Source organism: Benincasa hispida, chromosome 9, assembly GCF_009727055.1.
Source record: "Benincasa hispida cultivar B227 chromosome 9, ASM972705v1, whole genome shotgun sequence".
Lineage (NCBI taxonomy): Eukaryota > Viridiplantae > Streptophyta > Magnoliopsida > Cucurbitales > Cucurbitaceae > Benincasa > Benincasa hispida.
The window spans coordinates 16,330,995-16,339,397 of NC_052357.1; positions in this window are offsets into that span (position 1 = coordinate 16,330,995).

An 8,403-nucleotide genomic window follows, 5' to 3' on the forward strand; every position below is an offset into this window, starting at 1 on the left:
ACTTTAAACTCGACGCCATCGTTCTTGTCGGTCTTTCGTCGCTGTCTGTGATCGAGTGAAAGAGAGTAAGTCGAGAAAACTGAGAGAGACTCATTGCTGTCTACCAATTTGGACATGAGTTTAACTAGAATCCGGTCTTTCGTCATTGTCCACAGGGCAGGTTGGGGCCGGGGATGCCATTTCCCATCCCCGTCCCCGCTCCCCATTTCATTTCTCATCCCCGTGAAATTCTCCATGGGGATCGGGGCGGGGATTCCCCACGAAAAATTCGTGGGGATCGGGTTCCCTGCGGGGAATTTTTCCCCTTTACTTTTTTTTTTTTTTTTTTTTTTTTTGTAAAAAGCCAATTAATTCAAATCACTAATGTGAGCAAATTTTAATTAAATAATTAACTTTATCACTAAATCTTTTATTATGGTCAGTTTTGTATGACAATTTGAATTTAAAATAAATTACTCAAATTTTGGCATAAAAAAACTAATTAATTTTTTTAGTAGAAAGAAATAAATATAAATCAAATTATTCACATATATAATGTAAATTTAAACATTCAATTTAAACATATTCATTATCTTTTCCAATAAATAATCAAATTTGAAATTTAAATATAATATTTATATAATAATAATGATAATATAATATTAGATAACTATACTAAATAAATATGTAAAAGCTAATCGAGGCGGGGACAGGGAATGTAGTTCAAGGGGAATTTTTTCCTCCATTCCCTCCCCCATTCCCCATCTAATCGGAGGCCCCGCGAGGTCCGTCTCCATGAAAAAATTGGACATCTCTAGATACTAAGGAAAGGGGGACGACACACACAACAAGAGGCCCTAGTACGCACGACAACGTTCAACAATAAAAAATTGGATTTTGAATTAAGATGCCTTTTTTTCTTTCTTTTTTTTTTTTTACTTTCCTTTTTTTACTTTCCTTTCTTTTTTCTTTTACATTTTTTTATTTCTTTCTTTTCTTAACATCTATTTATTTATTTATTTTCTCTCCTTCCTTTTTTCCTTTTCTTTTTTTCTTCACTTTTCACATTTTTTAATCTTCATTCTTCTTTTCCTTTTTCCTTTTTTTCCCTTTCTTTTTTCTGTTCTCATTTGTTTTCTTTTTTTCTTCTTTATTTTTCATTTTTCCTTATTATTTTCTTTTGCAGTTATGAAAGAACAAGAGGTAGTTTGGGTCTTCAATTTTAGTGCGCAATTTAAGGATTCTGTTGGATTTGGCTTGAGTCCTTGACTTGAGCGTTTCGTCGATTTCAAGCTCAGTGCTCTACCGGCTACGATTTAGTATTTTTGTTGGCTTTGATCTTAGTGCGCGACCTGAGGATTTCGTCGGATTTGACTTGAGTCCTTGACTTGAGCGTTTCATTGGTTTTAAGCTTAGTGCCTACCTCTTGGTTTAGCCAAGCATGCAGCGGAAGAATTTAGGATCCTACAACACTCTAATTCATTGATTTTAACATTAAACCAAGCATGTTCATCAAATGAAAAGAGGGTTTTAGCAATATACCTTGAAGACTTTCCTCAATCCACGAAATTGACTCCAATCTCCTCAGCAACTAGATGTGAACCACCACAAGATCTTCCCTACTATTCTCTAGGAACCTTAGATTGAGTTGTGGGACTCAAAATAAGCTGGATCAAGAAAATTTTTTAGGACAAGAAAGTTGGTTTTTTTGCAACATTGAAGAACCCTTGGTTTTTCTGCAAAACATTGAAGAATCTTTCTTCAAGCTCTTAAAGTAGAAAATTCAACTTTTGCATTGATAATTCTTAGCTCAATCTTGTGTGTTTTAAGTAGAAGATTCATTCAAACAAATTGCACAAGCTAACAACAACTCTTAATTCATCAAATTGGAGTGGATTTGAGTGGAGTATAGATGGGTTTCATGCAAGTGGGAAGACTCTTTTAGTGGATTTTTCCAAAAACCATTTTCCCTTTTAATTTTGAAATTCATTTCAAAATTAAAACTAATTTCAGTTTTAATTAAACTGAAATTCTATTAATTTTACAAAATTAATTCGATAATTAATTTTTTTAAATAAAATTAATAATTAATTAAATAATTTAATTAATTTAATATAAAATATTAAATTAATTAAATACCAATTCCACTACCATGAATCCCTATTAATGTAATTTTATATTTAAATCAAAATTAAATATAAACCAATTCTCCAATTTCGTTTAATTAAACATATAATTATATCACATATAATTACAATTCCCTCAAATTGAATTTGAATGTTCCAAAGTCACTCATCATACTATTCTAAGGTTTATTTCATTTGTGAGCTAGTAGGGAACCTAATGTACCTACAGATCATGGGCTCCAATGATCCGAGATTAATCGGCTAATCTCTTTAACCTAATTAACCCCCATTTATTAACTACCGAGTCACTCTATTAAAGCCTAGTAGTTGCACTCTCCTCACTGTAGATATATCGTGTCCACTCGATATAACTATGATTAGTAAGTTAACCCTTCACAGGTTGTTCGTAATAGCAACTGGGTCAGTAGCTGTTTTACCCCCGAGATTATCTGTTGTTCCTTAAGTTTCACTGATCCTCTAATGAACAATTGGTTTGAGATCCAATAAAAAAACTGAGTCCCTCTTGGGCCAATGAGACAGTGGGGCCCTTGTTCAAGACCCAGAGTCAGCACTTAAGGGAACAACCTCTCTACTATCCCTAAAAGTGGGTAGGAATGAATTCCATCTTGCACCCTATGTCCCCAGCTATCTACCCGGTCTTACCCTTGAAATGAGCGTCTTATTTAGCCGACGCTGTTGAGCCAATCCTCATCCATGCAAATCTAAGGATAATCCCGAATAAACAAAAGTTCATAGTTAGTTTAGGATTAAGGTTAAGTTACCTAAGTTATCATTTTGAAATAGTCAGTCTTAAATAGTAAACAACGTTATAAAGTAAGAGTGACTTATTTCTTGGTCCGATCTTATGCAAACTCTTTACATAGGATGCTCCCACTCCTCATATCACCACATGAACAAATGTGGATCAATTCGTTTGTAGCACTTTACAACGATTGTAACAACTACAGAGTGGGTCGCATCCAATTGTGTTATCAGAATAAGGTACCCAACCTTATTCATATACTATAGATTATTTTGGCTATTTATTTGAACTTGATCCACTCTTATGTCTCCACATAAAGTTCAAATACTTATATAATAGCTACGAATTTTAAGTTTATTGGATTTATTTTCTAATAATGAAAAGAGCAATTCATATATTCAATAACTACTTTATTGGATTAAACTTCAATAACATCTTTATTGATTAATAGAATAAGTTTATTATTTACAAACCACGAGTTTTAGGGCATAAAACCCAACACTACCAGCTATGATCTCAATGTTTCTATTGGCTTCAATCTTAGTGTGTGACTTGAAGATTCCTTTCGGATTTGGCTTGAGTTCTTGACTTGAGCGTTCTGTCGGTTTCAAGCTCAGTGCTCTATCGACTTTGATCTCAACATTCCATTGGCTTTGTTCTTGCAGATGTGATGAAGCAATACAAACTGGACCTATTCTTGTATATAAGGCAAAGCTTGGCAGACTGGATGTGGAGCCTAGTAGATTAAACTTGATTATGCAGATGAAGCAAAACAAGACAAACCGAACTTGACTGTGCAGTTGGGGCAGAGTTAGGTAGACAAGACTTGATCTCACGGATGAGGCAACACTTTGCATATTAGACTTAATCTTGGATATGAGGCAAAGCCACGCAAACTAGACTTAATCTTGTAGATGAGGTAAAGCCAGATAAATAAAACTCGATCGCAGATGAGGTGAAACCGGGAAGAAAAAAATTTAATCTGGTAGGTGAAGTAGAGCAACACATACCAGACTTGATCGTGTAGATAAGGCAAAACAAGGCATATCGAACTTGATCTCGCATATGAAGTGGAGCCAGGCGAATTGGAGTTGATCTCGCATGTGAGTCGGAGCCAGGCAGACTAAAGTGAATCTCGCAGATGAGGCGAGGCGGAGCCAGGTGAACTAGAGTATGTTGGCTTTTTGGCCCTTAATCTCAAATTAATTAATTTTAATTAATCAATTAAATAATATTTTTATGATAACAAACCTGATTCTTTTTTACTAATAATTTTATTATTTTGAATAGTCCATAGCGTAGAGTTCGGAACAAAAATTTCGATGCATTTTGAATCACCTAAATTAGAGTTCAAATGAAAAAGATATAGCAAAAAGAAACATAACGGAAAAATACCCAAGATGGTAACATAGAAAATTAATCATCAAATTATATCAATTAGAGATTGCCACTTAAAGCAATAGGGTGAGTGACACATGGGGCTTTAAATTTTCAATTGGTAGATTTTAGTTTTTATCGAAAGAAAAGAGAATTAAAAGAAATTGATTTTGTAAAAAAAAAAAAAATGATTTTGTTAAATAAAAAAACTGAATTTAATATTACTTTATGTTTGTATCTAATTACTAATTTTTGACAAATGGTATACTCTTGTTTTTTTCTGTTGGGTTCTAAAAGAAATGATTTAAAAAGATATATATTATTATATTATCTTTTTGCTTGTGTCTAACGACTTGTTGAGTTTAAATCTCTACCATTCAATTTAACTTTTTGAACAATTCAATGACCCAAATTAAAATCTACTTTTTGCTCTACTTCCCTTTCTTTTTATACTTCATCTTCTCTAAAATTATTTCAATTTTTTTACATTTTACAATCATCAAAATTAGCAAAAAAAAAAAAAAAAAAAAAGAAAAAAAAAGCCACCATTGTTACTCTCTCTACAAGCTTCCAATTTTCTTTCTTTTCATCTTATTCTTGAGAGAAATCTTTATTGTATTGTAAGGATTAAAGTGTGTGAGCTCAAACTTGTATACCCACTCTTTTTAGAGAGTTTTATTTGTTGGAGTAAGAAAACATGCAGTAGAAGTATCAAGGATTCATGAGCATTCAAATTCACTACTTTTGACAGAAACTATAGCATGCTCATCTAAATAAGAGGGTTTTTAGATCATACCTTTGTAGAACTTCTCAAGAACTTGATCAAACAACAACAGTCTTCACCGAAGATCACCATGAACCATCTAAAGATCTTCCCCACTATCCTTTTTGAGCTTTAGACCGAGTTGTGAGACTCAAGAATAGCTTGAAGCGATGTAGAATAGAGAAAATCTCACAGTAGCACACTTCCAAAGAACCCTTCTTCCAACTGAAATTTTCTCTCAAAATTTCTGTGTAATGCATGCCTTCAATTCACTCCAATCTTCTTTATTTATTGCAGATGAACATGTGATGACATGTAGAAATGCATGTCATCTTAGGCCTTTTACTTAGAATTATGAAGGTTGTTAGGCAATATATGTGGCAATCATGATAGGAATTCATGAGAAAGTGAACTTGCGTCGATCAGCATGTCGAATCTCAGCTAACTTGTTATTTTGCGTTAATTATGCGTTCAATGTTCTATTTTTGTAGCTAATGCAGGAAATGGATGCAAACGCAGAAACCGGACCATCGCATAGACGACCGCATGCGGAGAAACACTCCATCGCAAAGCATACACATCGATCAATGCATGGATGTTGCGGTAATCAGCTGTATGCGTCCATCGCATGGGAGTTGCGCTCGTCAAGCGATTGCTGTCATCATGTAGAGTTGCGGTATTAAGCGAATGCGGCCATTGTATGATTGCGGCTACGTGACAATGCATACTAATGGGATCAATGCAAGGTTGGTGGAATGAACGCATTAATGCATTTACCTCGAGAAAAACCAAAAGATGATGTTGACATTTCACCTACCACGCCGTTAGTGGTAGAGGTTCAGAAAGGATTAACGCACTGAATGTCAGACTCAGAGCAGTCCAATTAATGCTGTCGGCAACCTAAGCTCTATAAATAGAAGCCGATGAGCTGAAATTCAAGTTATCCGAGGATGATCCTTGTGATCCGGGGATTTTCTCTACGATATGGACAAACGCGTGAGAAGATGGCTGAGAGTTCTTCACCTCCTTCATCCATTCCAAGTGATGACCGGAGCTAGATCTCAAGAGAGTCAGTTCCTCCGCCCATCCATGGTACCACTGGTAGCCTTGACGCACATCCGTTGGGAGCAAGCCTTTGCTTCCAGCCGGTCATTTCATTTCCCTTTCTTTTCTCATATTGTATTGCATGATATTTTGGAATTAAGGAATTAATACAATTTGTTTTCAATGCATTTCTCTATTCCTTCGACTCCATCTTCATTTTCTTTTCCTAGCATCTTTACTTTCATTGCAACTTAGTGGGATTGCTTGGATATCACATACTTAGTCATGTGGATTAGGGATATGAAGCATGTAGCAACCCATCGAGAGGTGTGCGTTGCGCGAGTAGGTGAGTAATCTTATTTGCTTAGTGTGAAGCTGCTGCAATGCCTGTCTATAGGCTAACACATTACTTGTCTATGAGTAAAGTCAGCAACAATCAACTGCCTGGGAGGGTAAGTGGTTGGACGTATTAAGCAATGCATGCATTGTTCACTAGAAATAGAAGTAATCTTGCGTCAACCAAGTTCATGCGTTTGTCTTGTTTTATGTTGTGCCCAATACCCCTTTAGAGCTACTCGAGAGAGCTAGATTAGAATCTAGACTCGAGAGAGCGAGAATAGATCGGCATAAGCAAGAGATAGGGACTTAGAGGTAAGCTCTGTTTGTCAACACTGCATCGCATGCACCCTAGGAATAGGTATGATATTATGTGTGTATTGCATGATCGCATGGCTTGCATTGACTAAGGTTGCCCTTACGGTCACTCTTAAGAGTTGAAATGAATTCATCTACGCATTTTGTCTATTTTCCCATATATTTATTTCATGTCAAGTGTTGTAGTATCTCCACCTCTCATGCATATTCTCATTGCGTTGTCTGTTAGATAGGAGTAGGAGTAGGGTTAACTTAGTAACCTCCCTTCCATTCTTTAATTTAAACCGCCGCATGTACATTACTACATATATATAGCTACAAGTCCCTGTGTTCAACCTCGGATTACCCGAGAAACTTGCGTTCGCGTTATACTTGGCGTAAGTGCAAGAAAACTTGTGGCAGGACACATGGTCATCGCCTACATTCATTAACACATTATCAGTCTAACGCATGACCATCGATGCATGACTATCAATGCATATCTTAGGAATATGCATCGCATACCGCGTCAACAGGATTTTGGTTGTCGAGTAAAATTGACTTCTAATTTCCTGCCATCAGCTATGAGTCTTGTTTTATAGGTCTATACCTTGCCAGTTTGGTCTCGTTTTCACTTGTAGATCCATTTACAACCTATAGGTGTAACCCTATGTGGTTGATCTACAAGTTTCCAGACAGAGTTGAAGTACATAGACTCCATTTCATCGTCCATGGTTGTTATCCATTGTTTCTTGTCGACATCTTCCATTGCCTTTCTAAAGGTTAATGGATCCTCTAAATCATCATCTTGTATGATGTTTTGAGTTTCTGTTAAACCCATGTAGTGTTCAGGTTGTTGGATAACCCTTCCACTACGTCGAGGCATCCCCAACTCTTAGGATAGACGTGACGAAACAACAACAGTTGTTGACAGACCAGCTTGATCAACAACTCCTGTTGATCTTTCTTTAGTATCTTTAAACAATTCTTGCAATATTAGTTTACTGCGAGGTAGATGATTTTTAATATGATCTTCTTCTAAGAACGTAGCATTTATCGATACAAATACTTTATCTTTTTTGGGATCACAAAAGTATCCTCCTTTTGTTTCTATGGGGTATCCTATGAGCAGGCATAATTTCGAACGTGTTTCCAATTTCTTAGGATTCTGTACCAACACATGTGTTGGACAACCCTAGATACGGAAATGACGTAAACTCACTTTGCACCCTTTCCACATTTCATACAGTGTTTCTGAACTACTTTTGGATGGAACAATGTTTAAAATATAAATTACAGTCTGTACTGTATACCCCCAAAAGTATTGAGGTAATTGAGCATAACTCATCATAGACTGAACCATGTCCAACAAGGTTCGATTTCTCTTTTCTACAACACCATTTTGTTGTGGTTTTCCAGGTGCTGTGAGTTGGGATTGAATTCCATGATCTACTAGATAGTTTTGGAATTGCAAATCCATATACTCACCACCTTGACCAGATTGAAGTGTTTTAATTCTTTTACTTAACTGTTTTTTAGTCTTAGCCTTAAATTCTTTGAACTTTTCAAGAGTTTTAGACTTATGACTGATTAAGTAAATATAGCCATATCGAGAGTAATCATCAATAAAATTGACGAAGTACTGATATCCTCCTCAAGCTTTAACATTCATTGGACCATATAGGTTTGAATTGTTGGATTTTATGTCCTAAAACTCG